The sequence below is a fragment of the Brassica napus genome, chromosome C2 (genome assembly GCF_020379485.1).
Source record: "Brassica napus cultivar Da-Ae chromosome C2, Da-Ae, whole genome shotgun sequence".
Classification (NCBI taxonomy): Eukaryota; Viridiplantae; Streptophyta; class Magnoliopsida; order Brassicales; family Brassicaceae; genus Brassica; species Brassica napus.
The window spans coordinates 36,580,770-36,604,292 of NC_063445.1; the positions used below are offsets into that span (position 1 = coordinate 36,580,770).

Here is a 23,523-nt window from a genome sequence, read left to right on the forward strand (position 1 = left end):
CACGACCATTCTGGTTCTCCACCCCTGCTCTTGCGCAGTTCATTGGTTATGGAGCGGTTGCTCCCTTAATCTGCTTGTTCTCCTTTCTGACTGAATTTCTGCAGCAATAACGAGTAAGAGGCTGCGTTGATCCTTTCCTCTCCGACCTTTTTGCACATATCTGCACATATGACACTGAAAAACAAATGCATGAAGGTGGAATAAAGGCTAAGGTGCAGGGTGGGAACTAGCGAGCTAGCCACTCAGGATCAGCAAGATGGACAAAAAGGATAAGAAGTCCTGAGTGTGTTCTTGTTTCTCTGATCTAATGCCCATAACAAGAAGAATTTCAGTCAAGATTAGGTTCAAGTTAGGTGGAGTTAAGTCTACCCAGTGTTACCTGATCGACTGAGAACTTCTGGAGAATCAAGTGAGATATGTCAGGATGTTCCAGGTCCACATGTGTGTCTTTCGTCACTGCTAAGGTCACTGAATAAGATAACTAAAGCACAAGGTGGTCAGTGATCAACACGGAATAAGGTCCTAATTCTCACAAAGTTTTGACTGACTCGATCATAAAAACTGACTCAAATTGACCCAAAAGAAAAACAAAAGAAAGAAACGAGTTAGTAAACGACGAAAACCCTCCCCCAGACTTACTTCACAACGTCCCTGGTGTGAAAATAAATCAGAGAGAAGGTGAAAATAAGAATAAACATTTTTTTTTGGTTGAGATACTTACCTGAGTGGAGCGGGCACTCCATGAAAATTTTGGGTGTTCTATCGTCAGATGGTCGCCTGGAACAGCCGCTCTTTTCGGAGGGCAGGTTGTTCCATTGCTGCAACCCAGAATTTTTGAAGTATCTCGGGTTTTTCTGCTTTTTGACCTGAGACTCAATAAACTAAAACAAAAAATAAGTAAACAAAAACAAAACGAACTTATATGTACACTTACCAGTGGGTTGCCTCCCACCAAGCGCTTGGTTTAAGTCCTAGCTTGGTGATAGGGATCAATCTGGTTGAGAAGGAGGGCCTGTTCCAAAACAAGCTCCACAATCAGACATGTTCAGCTTCAAAACCCTGCTCAACAACCCTTTCACAGCAGCTTTTCCTTTCTCCTTCAGCTCATGTGTGAGAATGGCTCTGACTTTAGAGAACGGTTTGGAGGTACCCTTGCACTTTACCTCATACTCGATGGAGTTGTCATCACACTTGAGAGGTATCAAAGTCATTGTAGGATCTCCCTTGACCCTTTTCTTCTGGACTTTCTGTTTCACCCTTGAATTCCCTCTGAATTTAGTAGGATCAGTGCTAGGATCTTCATCGGAGAACAGCCTGCTCTCACCCTTATCACCATGCTCCTTCTCTGGAACAACCTTCAGCTTTTCTACATCAAACACTGAGATGCAAGAGGCGTGTGATGAGGAAGATCTGGTGGGTACAGCCTTGTAGAAAACTTTCTTGTTGATGTTGGAGAAGCAGACTCTCTTGTTGGGCATATCGATGGTTGCTCCAACAGTAACCATGAATGTCCTTCCAAATATCAAAGGCATCTCATGATCCTTGTTCATCTCAACAACTTGAAACTCAGCAGGAACAACACATTCCCCTACTTGAACATGAAGGCTGCGGATGGTTCCATATGGGACTGCTCTGAAAGAGTTTGCAAAGGTCAGGGTCAGCTGAGAATGCTCAACATCAGCAATACCCAAATCGTCTACAATAGCCTTTGAGACGAGATTCACACAAGAACCAGAGTCACAAAGAGCGTCCTTGAAGGTTGTTCCTGCGATGGAACATGGGAAAACAAACTTTCCAGGATCATCAACCTTAGGCAATACCTTCAGTGCTGGTGTAGACAGTGCTTTGGTATATAGGACCTTGATCTCCTCTTGAGTCTCTCTACAATTTTTAAAGAACTTGAGCAATGGACGAATCTGCAGAGCATCTTCGAATGCAAGTTCTTTAGGAAGCTTTCTCACCATTTTGTTAAAACCTATCAGCTGCTCTTCACTAATGGGATCCATCAGATGTCTAGGTAGAATTGGATAGGGAACCTTGGGAACATAGACTCGAGATGGTGGAGTCTCAACAGATTTGTCGGGAGCAGTTACTGCAGAGCTAGTAGGCTGCTCTGCTCTCTCTTCAGCGCCTGGAGCAGTTTCAGCGAATGGCTGCTCTATTGCATAACAGTGCTCAGTCCTAGGATGTTTATCAGTTTTTCCAGAGAGTGTCCCTTGTTGCCTCTTGACACTCTCAGCTGTTTGAGCAAGCTGAACATCGATCTTTCTTATGTGGATCGTAAGAGTGTCATACTTGTTATTCAGCTCAGTGAACATGTTGCCCATCCTGGTGTCCATTTCTGTGGTTACCTGATTCAACGCCTTGGCCTGAACCTGCTGACCCTGCAACAACTGTTGCATCATCATACCCAGACCCTTCAGCTCATCTGTTTGATTGTTCCCGGTAGCTGGAACAGCTTACCGATTGCTCTGCGGTTGTCGCTGGTTCTGGTTCTGAATATGCTCGGCCGTAGCTTGATCCATGCTGAAGACGTGCCCTTGGTTGTTTTTCAGTAGCTGATCAACCTTGGCAGTCAGCTCATCTATTTTCTGGGTGTCAGAACTATTCCCTTTCATGGAGCAATCACTCTCCTCTTTCTTATTAGCTGAGCTAGCAGCCATGTTCTCAATCAGCTTAAACGCTCAATCAGTGGTTTGAGTCATGAAGTCTCCATTGCTCGCAGAGTTTAGAGCACCTTGGTATTTCCAGTCCACTCCATCATAGAAAATGTCCAGGAGGTAATCATCATCAAATCCATGGTGAGGACATTCTCTGTGATAGTCATTGAAGCGGTCCCATGCGTCGCAGAAAGGCTCATCAGTGAGCTGTCTGAAGGAGGTGATCTTGTTCCTCAATGCAGCTGTTCTCGCTTTAGAGTAGAAATGGCTGAGGAACGCTGATCGGACCTGTTCCCATGAAGTGAGAGAGCTGGTCTGGAGAGAATTCAACCACCGTGCAGCTTTTCCATCAAGAGAGAATGGGAATAACATGCACCTGATGTAATCTGGTGGAACACCATTCGCGCGAGTGAAACTGCAGACTTTTTCGAAGCTCTCAATATGCTCCATTGGAATTTCTGTAGAAGGACCAGAGAACACCTTTCTCTGTACTAGACCGATCAAAGCAGGCTTGATCTCGAAGTCCTGCCTGGTGCAGGGTGGAGGAACAATGGCAGAGCGCGTATTAGGGATGTTACGCGGAAGGTTTCTCTCCCCGATCGGAACAGTCTGCGCCTGTTGTTCCTGCCGCGCGAGAGCAGCCTGTTCAGCAGCATCCTACTGAGCTTGGATGGTCTGCTGCATTTGAATCATCTGCTGTTGCATCAGTTGCATTGCTGCAGTGAGATCATCTTGATGGCCTTGATCACCTATGTTGGTGTTGTTTGGCCTTTGCTGTTGTCTGTTCTGTCTTTCTAACCTTGCTAGCTCCTGGTTGGTAAATGTAACTAGCTCTCCTTGTGCGTTTCTCCGAGTATGTCTACTGGTCATGCACCTGGAACATTAGCTGCAACAAAAAGGATAAGGCAAGTTAGAGGTCTTAGACTAAATATGTAACCGAAAAATAAAGGTAAAAAGATGGTCCCCGGTAACGGCGCCAAATTGATATTACGTGTATACGCACACCAATTAACCTAATGTGCACACTACCACAATCGAATGGTATGTCGATATAGCACTTTAGGATCGAATCCACAGAGACCAACGATTACACTTTATCTTTATGAGATCAATACTTAGCTAAAACAATGATGGGGTTTTGAGATTAAGGTTTCGTAACAAGCAAGTAATAAGATTAATTAAACATTTCAGATGATTAAAATGCTAGTCTAGGGTCGTTTGGTCGGGTGTTAAACAAGTGTGAGTCAAACAATTATTCAAGTTTGATTAAAGACCAGTCTAGAACTCGGATCACTTAAGATAGATCAGCCCACTTTCGTGGTGCTTCACCTTTTGTCAATCGATCTCAGTACCTAAACTGTCGTTTGGACTGAGATGCGATGACAAACATTAAGATGAAGTCTGATTTGTGCACAAAACACCCTAACATCTACTTTCGCTTGTTAGGGATATGATGCTCATTCAAGTTATGTCTAGCAACCTATAACACTTTTGATGTATAGATTAAACCTAGAATCAGGCACTAAGTGGTTAACTTGATGCAAGCCTTAAGAACAACAGTGAATGAAGACAATCGATTTATAACTTATTTATGTCAAGCTCACGGATCTAACACCTTAACACCCTAGACTAAGAAAGTTGACTACTCAGCCATGAAGAAAGAAAACACAGAGACAGAGATATAAAGCAACATGAAATATGACAGAAATAAAGTAATAGGGTTCAAGGGGTTCTTCTCTATATCGAGAGAGATGGCCTTCTCCCTTTACAAAGTAGCAAAATCTCAAGTCTCCAACTCTAAGGTCTGGTTTCTTCTCAGAGAAAAAAAGCGTAGAATAGTCAGGAGAAACAGAAAAAGAAGATATATCAAAGCCACAGGCAGCTGGGAGAGAAAATAGAGAGATTAGGGCAAATCCCGAAATAGGTTGTAGTTTCCTTAAAAATCTCTGCCGCTGGAACAGTCACTCGGGTTGTTCCGCCCTATCCAGAACAGTCACTCGGGTTGCTCCGCTATCCAGAATAGTCATCAGGACTGTTCTGCGTGAAAATCACCAAATTGCATTGTTTTCTGCCTCTTTTGTTCCAGCTGGTCCATCTCCCATCCAATGCAACTCCAGACCTGTAATGACTCGAAAAGGACTAGGAAGACTCGATAAAGACTTGGAAACCAATTGAAAAGCATATATACAAGATGTATAAAACACCATATATCAGATACTTTCGAACAGCATATCATAATTCAGAATCATTCAACCCTGCATGTTTCAGACAAATATCTTATCGCAAACGATCGTCATAAGCATAGATTTTAAGTCATGAGTTATTACAGACCATAGCCGCAAAATCAAATTGAACAAGCCAAAGGGAAAAATAAATAACATCCGCAAACATCTAAGAAAACATTAAACCAACATGATCTCCCCCTGAGTGAGAGACGATCCGACAAAAACATCACACAAGCGACACGATCACTCGATCCTTCTGCGTCCTCTTGGTCCACGGGTGTGGAGACTAGGATGATCAGCTGCCATCCCCCCCCCCCAAAATACGAATCCCTTTGCCGATAGGTGCTTCATCTCCGGGAAGCACATGCATCTCCTTTTAAAGCTCTAGGACATGATAGATAAGTTCGGGAAAATGATCTTCCTTTCCGGATCACACTGGTGAGCCATTGCGAGAATCTGATCATACAGAATCTCCCCAAAGTTTATCGATCGACGATTGACAATCGCGTAGATCAAGCGAAGACGCATCTTGATGAATTCATCAGTTTCAGGTACCGAAAGCCAGTTGCGCTCGCACACCCTGTACATGAATTGATAAGGAGCCAGTTGCGCTCGTACACCCTGTACAAGATTTGATAAGAAGCAACGAGGGCAGTGAGGGTGAATTGAGTCCACCCGAAGCCCTATAACCCGTGAGAACATAATTGGCCATTTTGAGATCAACACTCTCCCAATCGTATGATTTCTCTAGGAGGGGGGTCAGCATCACAGTGTTGATCACATCAGGATCAAATCCGAAGTGAGTTCCCCAGATGAACACGCCATCAGCCATATGGCACAGATTCGAGATAAGTTCTCGAATAACTCAAGGTAAAAAAGGACGCACATGCAGAACAGTGTAAGCTCACTCTACCCTATCTATGATTCTACAGGCTTCACGTACATCAGCTTCATAAGAACAGAGAGTACCTTGAATCAACGCAGACACAGATCTTCGTATTTGAGACGAGCGATATCATTTTCATGACGTCTCGTCGGAGCTCCAACATGGAAACGATCTCCGGCAAAGAAGGCACAATTCGTTTGAAGACGATTAGCAAACGAGAGATAGGGAATGGGAGCAGAGGGATCGGGAACTTGATAGTTCGCCATGAGATTTTGAGAGAGAGAGAGAGAGAGAGAGAGAGAGAGAGAGAGAGAGAGAGAGAGAGAGAGAGCTTGATGGAAAATGAGAGAAAGAGAGAGGAGAGACACTCAAACATCCCGTCATGACTTTATACTTGACACTCAACCGTCTCGTCAACCGCTTAATACCTTCCTTCTCTAGCGTGGCCAACACACTTGTCTTGTTAACTTTAATTATTTTTGAAATGAGACATTTCTATTGGTTATTATTATATTATATTGTGATTATAAATAAAAAGTTGGCTTGTATTTCTATAAATGATTGGTAGAACATTAGTATTAGCATTATGTTCTACATTATCCAATGAACATTTGTTAGAAAAACATTTACAAAAGCATTTGTTGGATATAAATATTTACACACGGTGGATCTGTTAGGGAGGAGTGGTGGTTTGGCCATTTTTCATAGCCATGATTTCCCCAGTGACTATAATCTATTCGAGAAATAGAATTATAGACATTGAAACGAGTTACAAAGGGAAAACGATATATATTTCTTTTGTATATGGGGATCCTGTTCAAAGTCTGAGGGATCAAGTTTGGAAACGACTTACACGAATTGGTATAACTAGAACGGAACCATGGTTTGTGATTGGGGACTTGAATGAGATTACTGGTAATCATGAAAAGGAAAGGGGGGCGTTAAGGCATGCCTCCACATTTGTACAATTTAATAATATGATCGAAAACTGTGGTCTACTGTAGTTTTCATCTTTGGGAAATACTATGTCTTGGAGTGGGAAAAGGCAAGGTCAAACGGTTCGATGTAGATTAGATCGAGCTTTAGGTAATGCAGAATGGCATAATTTTTTTCCGTCTTCATATGTGGAATATTTGGGGATGGTTGGTTCGGATCATCGACTCATTGTTGCAAATTTAGATGAGAAACAAATTAAGACACTGAGACAATTTTGGTTTGATAAGAGATGGATTGGGATGGATGGTCTTATGGAATCTATTTTGAAAGGATGGGACTCAAGGAACCAAAGGAATAACTCAAGGGTAGTCGATAAGATTAGTAACTGCAGACATGAGATTTCGGTTTGGAGGAAAAATAATCCCCCTTATGGAAAGGAGAAAATAAATACTCTCCAGAAAGCTTTGGAGGATATTCAGTGTGATAATACAAAAGCTTATGAGGAGGTATTAGAGGTCTCTAGGAAGCTAAAAGAAGCATATTGAGATGAAGAATTGTTTTGGGAACAAAAATGTAGGACGACTTGGCATGCCAAAGGGGATCATAATACAAAATTATATCATTCTCTAACAAAGCAAAGACGGATACAAAATAAGATTGTGGGATTACACAATAATGCTGGTAATTGGGTCACATCGGAAGCAGAAGTGGAAGGGGTTGCAATAGATTATTTTAATGATCTTTTCTCAACATCCTCGCCATCAGGTTGTGAAGATTTTTTAAAAGAGGTACCAACGCTGATTACTGATGATCAGAACTGAATTCTAACTTCCTGGGCATCTGAAGAGGAAGTACGATCGGCTTTATTTTTAATGCATCCGGAGAAAGCTCCAGGACCGGACGGAATGACGGCTTTATTCTTTCAACAATCATGGTCCATTATTAAAACAGATATTACCGATATGGTTAATGATTTTTTTAGGACAGGATCCTTGGAGGAGCGGTTAAATATGACCAATATCTATCTTATTCCAAAAATGGCAAGGCCGAACCGAATGATGGAGCTAAGACCTATTAGTTTATGTAATGTGGGATACAAAATTATTTCAAAAGTGATTTGCCAACGGCTGAAAGGATTATTACCAAATTTAATCTCAGAAACGCAATCAGCTTTTGTGTATGGGCGAGTGATCTCGGATAATATTCTGATTGCTCAGGAGATGTTTCATGGTTTGAGAACGAACAATTCATGTAAGGAAAAGTTTGTGGCTATAAATACGGATATGAGTAAGGCCTATGATTGGGTTGAATGGCCCTTTATTGAGGCGATATTACTAAAATTGGGCTTCGCACAACGTTGGGTATCTAGAATTATGGCTTGTGTTTCTTCAGTACAATATAAGGTTCTGATTAATGGCCAGCCAAAATGACATATTGTCCCAAACAGAGGATTACGGCAAGGGGATCCGTTATCACCTTATCTATTTATTTTGTGTACTGAGGCACTAATTTCAAATATTAGAAAGAAGGAAGAAGAAAAGCTACTAACATGCTTAAAAATTGTGCATGGTAGTCCGGCAATTTCACACCTACTATTTGCAGACGATAGTCCTTTTTTCTGCAAAGCCAATAGGCAAGAATGTGGGGGGTTATATTACAGATTTTGAAAGATTATGAGAGAGTGTCGGGGCAGCAAATAAGTTTTGCGAAATCGTCACTTCAGTTCGGACATAAGGTTCCAGATCCAATACAATTGGAGATCCAACAGGTTTTAGGTATCACTACAATAGGAGGTATGGGAACTTACCTAGGGATCCCCGAGAGTCTGGGAGGATCAAAGACTCAAATTTTTAGTTTTCTTCATGAAAGAGTAAGTAATAAGGTCAATAATTGAACAATTAGGTTTATTACAAAGGGGGGCAAGGAAGTTTTAATTAAATCTGTGGCATCACCTATGCCAACACATGTGATGTCTTGTTTTAGTCTACCCAAAACGGTTACCAGGAAACTAACGAGTGTGGTTGCTCATTTTTGGTGGAGTGGCAGTGGAAATAGAAAAGGGATGCATTTGTTTTCTTGGGACAAGATGTGTAAAGATAAGAAGGAAGGTGGCATTGGCTTTAGAGATATTCAGAACTTCAATACAACTTTATTAGCAAGACAGTTATGGAGGTTAATTGACAAACCTGAGTCTCTCTTCGCAAAGGTTTTTAAAGGGTGATATTATAGGAAATCAGATCCTATGGATCCTATACGTTCATATTCTCCCTCTTATGGGTGGAGAAGTATTACTTCAGCTAGATCTCTGGTTAAAAAAGGGTTAATCAAAACAGTGGGAACAGGTTCAAACATTTCAGTATGGAATGACCCCTGGATCCCCGCTCAACGCCCGAGGTCAGCAATAAAAAAACTTCAAAATCAATATTTGAATTCATTACTTAAGGTGGATGATTTAATTAATCCAGTAGATCTCTCTTGGAATCTAGATTTACTTAATACAGATGATGTGAGTATTATACGGAGTTTAGCTATTAGCCGAAATCCAAAACCAGATTCATATGTATGGTTGTTTACGGATCCAGTCAGATATACTGTTAAATCGGGATATCGCACGGAGAAGTTATATACTGATTTAGGATCTCAACACAGTGATATGGGCCCCAATATTAAACCTTTGCTAGCTCACTCGTGGAAACTTCGCTGCTCGCCAAAATTACAACATTTTGTGTGGCAAATAATCTCTGGTAGTCTACCAGTTACAAAGAACCTTCATTCCCGGGGGATTAAGTGTGATTTGCAATGTCACATATGTGGTGCAGAAGAAGAATCGATTAATCATGTACTTTTTGAATGCCCTATTGTGCGGCAAACATGGGCCTTATCAAATATTCCTTCACGTCCAGGGGTTTTCCCTACCCAATCTCTTTTTACCAATATGGATTATTTATTTTGGCGGTTACCAAAAGAACCAGATTTAAGTTATTTCCCGTGGATATTGTTGTATATTTGGAAAAACCGCAATGCTAAGATTTTTAATAATAAAATTGGAAGTCCTCCTCAATTTCTTCGGACTGCGGAGATAGAAGGTGCCTTATGGGCTGAGGCCCAGACTAAAGAGGGTACAATCAGGGTTTCTTCATTGGTTGGGAGTCCTATCTTACAAGGGGTAAATCGATGTCATATTGATGGGGCATGGAAGGAACAAGATCCCTTTACAAGGCAAGGATGGTTTTACAGAAATGAAAGATCCACTGATACTATGATGGGTGCAATGTCTATTCGCAGGAGTCTATCACCTTTACATGCAGAATGTGAAGCTTTGATATGGGCGATGGAGTGCATGAAGACTCTACATATCTCAGAGGTGGTGTTTGCAATAGACTGCTCACAGTTGGTGAAGATGGTGTCTACACCACCATAATGGCCGGCGTTCACTACTCACATGGAGGAGTCTCTACGATGTAAGGAATACTTTCTCACTTTCACTATTCAGCATATTCCAATGGCACAAAACACAATGGCGATAAGCTAGCACGAGGTGCTAGGACTCAGCCTTCTGCTATGGTTTATGTTGACTCCGTTCCTCCGAGATGACTCTCGGCTCAGGAATCTACTTAGTTTAGTTTTGTCTTTTCTTGAAAAAAAAAAGGAATAACATTTACATTTATAAATTATAAAATTAAGGAAAATAGATAATTAATTTATTTATTTTATTTAATAATATCATAAAAAATTATATCCAGAAAAATAAAATTTTGATTTGTAAAATAAATTTACAATAAAAAATAATTTTAAAAATAGTACTTCAAATTTAAAATATAATATACTTATATATAAATTAAATTATATTTTAAATGTGAAATATTATTTTAAATTACATATTTTAATTGTAAACTTTTTAAAAAAATAATATTTTTTGATATAAAAATAATTTTGAAATTATTAAATAAAATAAATTAATTATATACTTTTTTAATTTTATATATTAATATAATTCTATAAATATATTGGAAATATATTTATTAGAAATAAATATATAATAATATACTAATTTTATAATAATTTTAAATAGCATATTCATACGGCTCTACCAATCATTCTATTAAACAGTTTAGTAAAAGCATACAGCTTCTGCAGCATATTGCTTTTATAGCATACTTCTACTGCTTTATTATCTGCTCTGCCAATCAAGGCAATATATTTATAAGAATTTCCTAAGTTTACCCAATTATACATGATAAGGCAACATTCGGCTGTTGTTTCCTTGCGAAACACATTATTGCCTTAGCAAAGAGCTAATGGCTGATGTTCCCTTGCCTATAGCCTAGTGGTTCTTTCATAAACACATTAATGGCCATGGTTGCGGTTCCCTTGCCTTTAACCAGCTTTTGCTTTTCGAAACACAATATTGGCTTGTAATTGTTATCCAAGTCCACAAGTTGTATCTTGTTACCCAAGTCTTGAACCCTTTTTGTTCTCCTAGCCAAAAATGGTTCAAGACTTGGAAAACAAGAATTTTCAATCTTGATTAACAAGAACATTCATCGTAAATATGAAATCCATCAAATCTAAAGATCAAAGTATTAGCGACTACAGACCAAACAAAAACCAAAATAACTGTATTGAGTCCAACGGAAAACAACAATACTACAACAAATAAACGCTAAACTGACCTACATTCCCCCTGAATGAGTGACTAATTATCTGAATAATGATGTCTTCAATGAACACGGAGTCTCCCATTAATATCATGCAAACAACAATGTCGCAACTTTGCACGTTGATCTATTGTGTCCGCCTTTGTTGCATTTGGTATACACGTACTTTTCTCTCTCATTGTTGATTAACTTCACTGGGATAGTGTTGCCCTTTTTATTTTGTTTTTTAGCACCCTAAGTTGGTTTCTTTGATTTTTTTTTTGCTTAGCACCCTGAGTTGGCATCTTTGATGTTGGGCTACTCTGGAAAAGTCATTTTCTCATCCTGGGGGATGTAGTGGTTGGTGCTGTAATCTTTGCCGAGTATTTTGGTTTCTTTCTTGATGACGGATTAGTTGATCGCGTCATCCGCGGTAGACTGGTTTGCATCTGTCTTATTGGAGTATTGGGGCTTGATTACGACCACATTTCTTTGATGATGTATTACGTGAAGACTGATTACCTTCCTTTGTCGCTGGAGGTGGATTGCTCGTACTCATTGTTTGGTTCTTCTTTTTTAATAGTTTAGGCTTGGATCGCTTGGCTTTTTCAGTTGATGTATCTCTTCATCTTCGGTCTACCACGTTGTTTGCAAATTGCGGGTGGCAGACACACTTGACTAAGTACATCGGCTGGTGGGATCAAATCTTCATCTGTAGGGTTTATAGGATTTGTGTACGCTGCAACCAAGTATCCCTTTGTGTAAAGAGGATCCACCAGGGTAGCTTCAACAATTTTCCAATATTTAGCCACTTTAATTGCGTGTTCACAGGGTATCTTTTCGGATCATATTGCTTACATGTACAACTCCTCTGCAAAAAGGAAGTATATGAATCAAAACTGAGACAAATGAGAACATGGCAGAAGTGAAAGTCTATGTTTTGATACCTTTTCTAGATCAACCATACAATTAAAATCTCCACCCGTAACATAGCTACGGTTTGAATCAATATGTTGTACAGTTAATGTACCCATGTTGGTGTGTCTCATATGCAGTGTGAGTTCAGCTTCTTCTTTGAGGTTTGTTTTAAATGAAGCAGCTTTCTCTCGCCTTTCCCCAAACGATCTTGAAAGCATCTTTCTAATAGAATCCACAAAATATGTAATAGGAAACGCTCTCTCCTCTTTAAGCAATGCCATTAATGCATTCTGCAAAATTATTTGTCATGATATCACATCTGTCTCCTGAAAAATGTGAATGATCCCACATTATAATATTTACAGTATCCAAATAGTGGTGTAGTTTGCTATCTTGACGTCGAATGACTTCAAAAATTTCGTCAAATTCCACCTATCCATATACCCGGGCAGCCTTTTTCTCCAAATATACCATTGGCTTTTTGAAACATGTCATGTTTTTTCCAAGGTGATATAAGCATATGCCCCTATCAGCTTCAGGGAAAACATTCGTAAGAGCCTCGGCTATTGTTGTGCATCGGTCAGAGATGAAAGCCATATTTTTACCATCACCTACCACACTACGCAGCTAAGTAAAAAACCATTGCCATGCAGCTGCACCCTCTGCATTTAAAATCCCAAAAGCTATAGGATATGTACCCCTATTTCTACCCTGACATGCAACCACTAACATAACACCTTTGAACTTACCACTTAGATGTGCTCCATCTATAACAATAACCCTCCTCATGAACAGAAAGCCTTTGATACATGCGCCAAAAGCAACGAACAAATACTTAAACTTTTTCTCAGCATCAAGTTCAAGCTCTGTTATTTTACCTGGTTTGGCCTGTTTTATTTGTATAGATACGAAGGCAAGTCATGATAGCCACTGGCATGAGTGCCTCTAACCATCTCTCGTGCATATGCCAGTGCGCTATGAGCCTTCAAATAACCGATGTCAATTTGATAAACAACCCTCGTACAATCCATTATATGTTTAGGCCGAATTCCTTTAAGGTCACTACCACCACTAAATCCCTCAACATACATCTTGCCAATACATGTTGCATTTGCATGTCGGTGGCGAGAATACCTATCGGCCGCAGAACATGTATGAAGATCAGCAGGGCCGTGCCTGAATAGAGGCAGATAAAGCATGTGCTTTGGGGCCAAACAAGATTTATATATTTAGGGGGCTAATTACAACAAAAACTTTACATAGCTCTATTGGTAAGGACCTCAGGATGCATAGTCGAGGTCCTGAGTTCGATTCTTTAAACTGCAGTTGTAACCACTTTCTTTGTTTTTTTAATTATGAAGGGCCAAAAAAGTTTTTTTTTGCTTGTGGGCCGGAAATTTTCAGGCCCGGCCCTGAAGATCAGTATATTAACGAACGAGGAATTTTGGAGATGATCTCGTCATAGTTGAAGCATGTATCTTCCAGGAACATTGAGGAACGAAGCACTTTGCGTAAAATAAATGCTTCCAAGACTTTTAGATGCTGAAATCAAACCTTTCAATCACTGAAAGCTTGCGTAATTTCATTATTAGCGCCCTATTTGCACTGAATATTTCACCAGACTTAATGGTTTTACTCTTCCGCAGCTGTAATGGCTTCATAGTCTCAAGCGATGGCTTCATAGTCTCATGTGATGGCTTCATAGTATCGTACTGAACACTTCCAAAACTACCAAAATCCGCAGCACTATTCTCTCTGACAACACGCTTTTGATTTCTGTTCACATCATGAAGACCTTTGTTTGCAGTCAATGAGAGATAAATACACATTACGTCTGTCTTGAACAATGTGATAAAGCTTGCAGGTTGTCTATCGTTACTTAAGAAAATCGGAGGAGTGTTGCTAGGGATTTGCTCCGATATACGTTTAGGCAACATATAAGCAAACTCGACCGCTTTCACCTCACTAATATTGTAATCGTCACAAACTATGCGGAGAAAATCCTCATATTTCATATCGTCTTCAACAAAAAAGCATTCCCCTTCTTACTTGGATCAAGAACGAACTCCCAACCAACATTATCCATCTTTCATTGTCAAAAAATAGTAATTAAGTGCAACATTATTTGCATAATAAAACTTGCATCAGTAGATCAGAAGACACATTGCAAAACAATTTTTTTAAAGACAACAAGAGAACAACATTGTTAAGGCAACTATAAGAAAAAGACTTGGCCTTTTGTTCATAGATCTTATAACAATGGACTGTTTAACATACTTTGTGTCTCAGATCTGGTTTCGAAGTTTCTGTCAATCAAATCGCATATAATCTTTTCGCCTTCCACCAATAAATCAACTTAATTTATCAAATATAAACAGAGATCTGGCAGCGGAGAAAGTGGTGATGAGGCTTAAAGGTATGAACAACTATGAATCTGATATGGGATAGATTTGTTGAAGACTTGAATGTAAAATGTTGTCTTTTATTTATTATTTTTTTTTTTTTGTAAAACCAATAATGGCATTCTTGTTAGAAATGGTTAAATGGTAATTTCAAAAGAGGATGGATCATTTTAACAATTTTCCCTGGAAGGGTACCATTCTCCCTTTTGTTTTCGAAACTATGGCATTTCAATAAATAGGTCTTTCTTCAATTGCTCCTATTTTTTCTAATTTTTTTGGTTTTTAAAACTATTTAATTAATTTTTTTCATAATTAGAAAACAATATTATAGACAAAAATTGTACAAATTTGGAATTAGCGCAATGGAACAATGTACTTATTTTTTTGGCCTAAAAAACAATTTTCTGAAAAAAAATTTCCCTTTAATTCTATCAAAAACATAAAACTCCCTTGTAAGGAAAACATTTTTTTGGGTATGAATTAATTTTACATTATGTTCAAAAAAAACAAAAGATGAAGAGGGAAGAAGGCTTTCCATATTTGGACCTAAGTGCATTCAAGGAGTTCACATTACAACAGCTCCTTCGTTTTTGGTATTTCTACAACTAAGAGACTTCCTACAAGATTAAGAGGCTCTCAAGAAGCACCCTTAGCTGCACTACACCATACAAGATCAATAGGATCCATCAAAGACAGAGCTTTCCTAAAATGGACCTGTTTGAAGAGTTAATTCTCCAACAGCTATATTCGTATTTAGGAAAACAAGCGAAGACTTCGAAGAGGAGAATGAGGCACGGTTTTATCACAAACTATCAAGATACATAGCGCTAAAACAACTAGCAAATCTGCTCAAAAGCTCTATCATCTCTAACGGCCATATTCCTCACTTGGGTTAGTTATTTGTTTCTTGTTTTAGCTTTTTATTACCATTACCTTTTTTATGCCTTGAGCAGTCTAGTCTTTCATTTTTAAGTTACCAATCATTCGGAAACCAATAAAATATTGTCCAGTCTACAAAATATTTCCTTTGTGAATTTTGCTCATTTTCATAGGTAGATTACTTGTTTGTGTTCTTGTCTCTATGATCTAAGTGTGGAATCACTTGTTTCTATTGGCTTGCAGATAAGAACTTGTCGATTCAAGTCTCTTATTTCTTGTGTGATTGTGGATTCAGTCACAAATCTCCATCTCTACCAACAATCATCTTGGTCATTCAAGCTTGGAATCTCTTGATTATGTTGTAATCATAAGTTTTTTGGTGGATTCCAATCTTGCATCACAAAGTCACCATTTTCCGATGAATCATGGTCTCACTTCACTTCCACGAGGTTACAAGTCACAGATTCAAGAAAAACAACATTCAGTCCCGTTTATAATGTACCGAAACATAATCAAAAGGCAACGTTTTTGTGCTTTTTAACCAAGTCTGCAGTTACAACAAGCATCAGATGTCCCTGTGCTGGTTTGGTCATTCTCTTGTGCTTCTGCCGAAACCTATGTACAATCGTTGTCACCTTCTTGGCCATCATCGATGTGACTTACTATTTCGCCTACTGACTGGGACTCTGGTTGAGCTGAAGCTCCTCCTCCATCAGAGTTACTGATGGAGGAGACAGTCTCTGGGTTTTGCTGGGACCTGTCTAGAGAAGATTTTGGGATAATAGAGAGACGGCAAAGAGGGCAAGTTGTGTGCGAAGTGAGCCAAAGATCAATACAGTCCATGTGAAAAGTGTTCCCACATGGTGGAATTTGTTGAAGCTTCTCATTTGCCTGGTAGTCCCCAAGACACACTGAACATCTGTAGTCAAGTCAAAAGTCAAATCAAGTGATTCTTAATTCTACTTTCTTATATATGTTTTGGCTCTTCAAACTAACAAAGAAACAAACAATAAAATAAAGTACTTTCGTCAGTTTTCTTGATGCGCTAATATTCATATTACAAGGCCAAAAATGATCATGACCGAAATTGCACCATGGAGTTTTGAATGAGATCATGATCTCGTTTTGGTCAAATTTTTAAAAACGTGGACACAAAGTAGATAGATAGGTGGATCATGATTTGTTTTTTTCAGCTTAAAGTAGATGCCTAACTGTTCCAATTCAATTTTGACCAGAAGACACATTATCCATTTCCCAGTCACAAGTTGGAAGGGACAAGTAACTCAACACGCAATGGATAATAATAGAACATAGGGATGGCAATCAAGGACCTGGACCCCGGGCCTGACCCGTAAAGGCTTGCTGCGGGGTGGGATTGGACCTCCATTTGGTAAGCCCGCAAAATTGCGGGCCTCGCGGGACGAGTTCAAAGCGGGACGGGTCAAAAGCGGGACGGGTCGAAAACGGGACGGGTCGAAAGCGGGATGGGCTTAACCTGCGGGATTTTAAAGGCCCGCAACCCTAAGTCCCCATTTCTGATTCGACGTTATGTAGCTCCGGTGATGGTGGTTTCAGGGTCGATGATGCTTCCGGTCTCCCAAGCGCCTTCGATCTGCATTTGTGGAGCTTCTTCGAGTCATCATAAGAAGTTTGAAAACTCACTTTCCACCGAAGAAGAAGATCTAGTTCCCGCAATAGGTTCTTCATAGTTTTGCCTATATGTATTTGTTCACACTATCATACATTTTGGAGTTTTAGGTTTCAATATATCTTTAACTGACTTCTATTATTCTTATTTGCAGAAGATGAAGTTGATGGTGAAGAAGAGAAATTTTTATCTTTTTGTCGCTTGTTGGTGATAAAGACGAAGAATAAGAAGTGTGGTTGGTGTTTTCTTTTTATTTATTTTTGGGATTAACATCTTTGATTTGGTGTTGGTTTTATATAATTTTGGATTCAGAAAACTAAAGCATTTGTTATGAACTTATGAGTTATAATATTTGGATTCTGCAACTAAAGTATTGTTTATTTTTAAAATGTTTGGAGTCTAACAAAAGTAAATAAACTAGTGTTTTGATCCAACTAAAATCTTCAACAACAAGTGTATTGCCTTATCCAGTTCAATCATCGACTAAACTCACTCGTCATGAAACTGATAAAGCGCCTTGAATCATATCTTGAAGCGTTCAGGAGCCATATGTCCGTTTGTAATTCTATGTTCCGCGGACCGATCCACAAAGGCCTACATGTTTTGCGGTACGGGTTTGGTCAGCCATTTTAAGGACCGCAGCCCGCGCGGACCTGGCCCGCCGTGACCCGCTCGAAGATGAGCCCGCTGCGGTACGGGACGGGACGGATCAACCTGTTTGACATTCCTAATAGAACACTAGATTAAGATCTACGACTTGCGCGGGATAAACATTATATATATAAATTATTTTATGTATTATATGTTCTTACATATTATGAAATAATAAATATATATTGAATAATTAAAAGTCAGTAACTATTACATATATAATTAAATTGGTGCGAACGTATAAATCAATTTTCTTAATCCAAACATTTTTAAAAAAAATTTTGAATAGGATATGTAACTAAATTTAAATGATATTAACATACATAGTATATTTTTAATATTAATGTCTATTTTATGTTTTTATTTTTTTAAATGATGCTTTCTACTAATATGTTTTTTTATCATGTGTATTTTTAATAGCAAAAACTTTAAATTACTAATAACAAAAATTTTATTGTGGGATTAATAATTTTAGTAATTGATAATTTAAAAAAATTTATCAATGTTAGTTCAAAACTTTTATCAAAAAAAATTATTCAAAGTAAATTTTGAAACTAAAATATTTATTTATTCAATATGGTTTATAGTTTAATTTAAAATGATATATATACATATATATTTTAAATCTTAATGATTAATTAAATTAGACTTTTACTTATATGATTTTGTAATCATTTGTATTTTGTCATAACAAAATTTTTAAACCATGGATCGCAAAATTTGAATGTGAAACTTTTAACAGTTTTAGTAATTTATAGTCATTTTTTAAAATTCAAAATATAAAATATACAGAAAAATGTAAATTTTTATAATATGGTTATTGTGTTTTAAAAAAATTATTTTAATAGTTTTAAATTAAACAAATTTGATAGAAGATACATTCTTTTATCAGATCTTTATTATTCAAAATCATTAATTGTCATATATACTTTACTCACATTAGGCAATTCTGTAATCTTTATTTAAGAAAATAATAAATGATATTAATAATGAATTTATGGTTAGTTTAATAAAAAACTTATTATATAATTAGATGAACCAACCTATTTCTCTAATAATTCTAAGAATCATCATAGTGATGACATGTGGCTACAAAAAGAAGTTGTAATGTTTCACAAATAATATATAGTGGATATCACGTGCCATAACTCTCTCGATTACTTTCCATCACTAACTTTTTATGATAAGCCTTTAAAAATAGGGAAAATTGAAAAAAAAAAAAAAAAAAGGGACATTCTCAACTTGAGATTGTCTTTCTAAAACCTTTATCTAATTTTTTTGTTTCATTAGGATTTTAATTATTGTAAATACCATTATACTCTTAAATTAATTTGAATTAAATTTAATTAAAATATATGCCTTCCGTATCATTTTAAGTGGTGTTTAGAGAAGAAAAAATTATTTCAAAATAATTGGTGTTCTCGTTATTTTAGAAAAATTTAACATTATTGGAACTTTGTGACCAATTACAAAATACTGTGTTCTTTTTTTATTGGTTGAATTAGTTTCATTTAATGATATTTTTATTCAATTAAAATAAATTGTATAAAAATTTGTATTTTCTTAATCCATGTGCAAAAATTTTAAAAATAACTTGTATTAAAACAGAGAGAGTATAATATTCTAATTTTTTTAATACAATTTTATAAAGTAAAAAAAAAAAGTAAAATAGACAAGTAAATACATAAACATCGGCATCGACCAGACGAGACGATACCAGGGAGACTCCGATCTTGAGTTTGATAGGGTTAATGTCTACCACAACGAAGTGAGCTGTGGGAGGTACGTTCCTCGCGCTGTTCTCATGGATTGGAGGCTGGAACCATGGAAAGCGTTAGATCTGGTCCTTAGTCCTTACGGTCAGATCATCCGTCTCGATAACTTCGTGTTCGGTCAATCCGGTGCGGAGAATAACTGGGCAAAAGGTCACTCCACGGAGGGTGCTGAGATTATCGACTCGGTCCTTGATATTGTTCGCAAAGAGGCCGAGAGCTGTGACTGCCTTCAAGGTAACCTAAACTGTGTGCATCGCTAGTTTCGTAGGCTTATTGATTTGTATCTTAGGTTGTGGATTCGGGTTTTGTGGTTTGGATGCTTGGTTTATTGTTTTCGTTTGTTTTGGAATTTGCAGGGTTTCAGGTGTGCCATTTTCCTTAGGAGAAGGAACTGGTTCTGGTATGGGGACTTTGTTGATTTCGAAGATCAGGGAGGAGTACCCGGTCCCTATGATGCTGACGTTCTCTGTGTTCCCGTCTCCCAAGGTTTCTGACACTGTGGTAGAGCCATACAACGTAACACTCTCTGTGCATCAGCTCGCTTAGCTCGTTTTCAACGCTGATGAATGTATGGTGCTTGATAATGAAGCACTGTGTGATATTTGTCTCCGTACCCTCAAGCTTAGCTCTCCAAGCTGTAAGTATTATCTTTCTACAATCAGTATCAATGTTGTTGACCTATCTCGTGGTTACTTGTGTCTTGCTTGATGCTTTGCTATTTTTTAGTACTAAGATGAGATATATCATGAAGTTAGTATGTCTTCCTTGCTGTTTCAAGTTGTATTCATCAGCTTAAGCCTTTTTGTGCATAATCTAATTCTACGATGATGAATCAGTGACATATGTTTTGTTTTTTTGCTGAATTGTGCAGTTGGTGATCTGAACTACTTGATCTCCGCAATGTCTGGTGTAACCTGCACCTTAGGTTCCCAGGTCAGCTCAACTCTGAAGTCTCTGGTCTCCGAAATCTTGATGTGAATTTGATCCCATTCCCTCGTCTTCACTTCTTCATGTTAGGATTTGCTCCTCTCACCTCTCGTGGTTCTCAGCGGTACCGTAACCTCACCGTCCCAGAACTGACCAGCAAATGTGGGATGCCAAGAACGTGATGTGTGCTGCTGACCCAAGACACGGCCGCTATCTCATTGCCTCAGCTACGTTCCGCGGCAAAATGAGCACCAAAGAAGTTGATGAACAGATGCTGAACGTGAAGAACAAGAAGTCCTCCTACTTCGTTGAGTGGACCCCCAATAATGTCAAGTCAACAATTGTTTTTAAATATAGTTTTTGTAACTATATCGGTTTCATTAGTAGTTATGTACTCGGCGTAGACTGGCCAAGGGATTTTATCAAACATTTTTTTTGCTTAAATCTGGTAGCCTAAAATCCTATTATTTCACACAAAAAAAATGATTAATGGGGGTTGAATAGTTGGTTTTCACAGCTACACAATTGGTTGATGATCAAATGGTTATGTCGGTAAAGAAGAGAGAGACCCAAATAACGAAAGAGAGAAATGTCGTGGGAGGAGAAAAACGTGGGAGGTAAGATATTACGAGAGATTTAGGGTAGATATAGTATAGATTTAGAAATACATTAACCGAAATACGAAAGTTTCTATATTTTCGTGATTTGACTATAATATGTATTCTACATTGTGCAGAACACCGTAGAGAGGGTGGGTAATTTATTTTTCCATAGGCGTAACATAAGGTAAAAAGTAGAATATGTTATGATACATAAACAAGAAAAGGTAAATCGTAGAGTCATCGTAGCTATAAGTTGTAATAAAGCTACAAGTAACTAACGGCATTTTGCTAAAATATAATTTAACAAATTCTAGCTAAGACATAATACACAAAAAAGTTTTGTTTGCGTTATATATCCATGATAGATCTATGTATAATACTTAGTATATGATTTCTAGAATAAGTAGATTGCCAAAATGAGTATTCTATCCCACCTAGGACATAAATAAAATATGATTCCACTATTTTTTTAAAATAATTTTAAAAATATATAAATAGTCATATGTATGTTTTCAATATTTCTCATATTTTTTATATTTTTAAATTTTAGTTTACTATTTTTTTCATTACATAAGTAAAGGTAAAACCTTTCAAAATAACCAAAAATATCAAAAGTACTAAATGGACAAACAAAAGTTGAGAGTATTTCTTTTTTCTAATTTTCCCCTGAAATATCTAGAAAAAAACCATTCTTCGGAAAAAATATGACAACTCAATTAACAAGGAAAAAATAACAACAAAGCTTGTGGGTAAAAAGAAGTGTAAAAACCTAGTTTCTCTCTAAAGACCCCACTTTCAAAACAGAGCCGCCTCCACTCCGGCCCGGTGCTCTGCCGGAGCCGGAGGTAAATCCTCCTTCCCTGTCTCTTTTTTTTCCTTTGCTTCCCTCTTCTTCTACCTCACTTCAGAACCGATATACCTTCTGCTCTGAACCTATCGGTTCCTTTACCGGCGACCCTTAGCGGTTAAAGGTAATGACAATCGACGTCTTGGAGGAGCGGTGAGGATTTGAAGCGGTAGTCGCGAGGGAGGCCGGTTTTTAGGGCTAAGTGAACCGCCTGATCTAGTTTTACCTTTTAAGATCTACGGTGGCTCTCTTCACGGCGGGGCACGTGACTCAGTGGGAAGCTCCTCCACCGTGGATCTCACCTACCATGTGACGGTGAGACTATCGGAGGAATGGTGTGGTGAGCGGTGAAAAATGGTTCAGAGATCCGGTTCTCGGTGACGGACGCGTTGCAAGAACCCACACCATCGGAGTGGTCAACCGGAGGAGTGTTCTTTGCAGGTGACACGCGGTGGTGCTCTACTTCCCAGCGTCGGTGGCAAGGAATCTGTTAAGCCAGCGGTACGCGCCCACACCATTGGAAGCTTTGTGTGCTGAACCAGTCTCGCTGCTGCCGTCGAAGTCCGTCTTTCTCAGTACGGGACCTGTTTCCGTCCTTTTGGCTAAGGAGCAGGACACAGAACCCGAATGTGATGGTCTATGCTGGATATGCACCGTTCTGGTGTTGCAGTGTTGGTCCGAGCTTTCACTCTAATCATTTGGCAACCAATGCTATGGTCTCATGAAGTCATCTTGTGTAGATTTCATTGTGTTTGGGTTTGTATGTCTCTGTCTCGTACGGTAGAAGTAGGTGGTGCAAGAGACAGTTTATCTCTGAGTCGTGGGATAAACTTGTTCTCATTGTGGTGAAAAATATAACGCCGTTTCGATTGGGTAGCGTATGATCCTTCTAAGTGTTCATGGGTGGTACTAAATCTAGGTGTTTGTATGTGGGGTTTAAATCTGTGTGAGGTTAAAATCTTTGTATTCACAAATTTGGATAATGAAAGTTGTAGTTGAGCCAAAAAAAAAAAAAAAAACAAAGAAAAATGAAAACTCACTGTGAGTCATTGATTGAGTAACTCTCTTTGAAGATGACAATGGGAAGCATCCCTCTCAATTCTTTGCTCAGCCCTAATTCAGCCTGTCCATATTCGTTTGGACCAAAAGTTACAGAACTAAACTCATCAAATATTAATGTAAGAATAAATAGAGTGGAGAGCATCTTTATAAATCCCCCAATAATCTACCAAATCGACGAACACAAAAAAAGATTGACTTGTTACCTTTGAGAGATTGTTGGTGGAAACAAAGCTACCACCGCCACGCATTCCAAGAGAAGACCAGTCGACGCTGCTGCTTCGTCGACGTAGATAAATGACGTAGAAGACAAAGAGGACGATAAATGTGAAACAAATGGGAATGGAGAAGATGAGAGCGTGGTACAGTTTGAATTGTTGCACGGCTTCAGTCGAGTTCGTGTCATTAGTCGTTTCTGGAATTGGGTTTCGGTTTGGGTCACTGTAAGATATCTCAAGATTTGAAAAATAT

General features: G+C 38.4%; 1 long non-coding RNA gene and 1 other non-coding gene across 2 annotated transcripts; both read left to right on the forward strand.

Annotated features, from left to right (window-relative positions):
• Positions 1-2,793: 2,793 nt before the first annotated feature.
• Positions 2,794-2,900, forward strand: LOC125582768. The gene has a single exon (XR_007320222.1). It is a non-coding gene; the product is annotated as a small nucleolar RNA R71 (small nucleolar RNA).
• A 16,612-nt stretch (positions 2,901-19,512) lies between these two features.
• On the forward strand, positions 19,513-20,988 carry LOC106411326. The gene is made up of 3 exons (XR_001282362.3): positions 19,513-19,851; positions 19,974-20,254; positions 20,489-20,988. It is a non-coding gene; the product is annotated as an uncharacterized LOC106411326 (long non-coding RNA).
• The last annotated feature ends 2,535 nt before the right edge of the window (positions 20,989-23,523 follow it).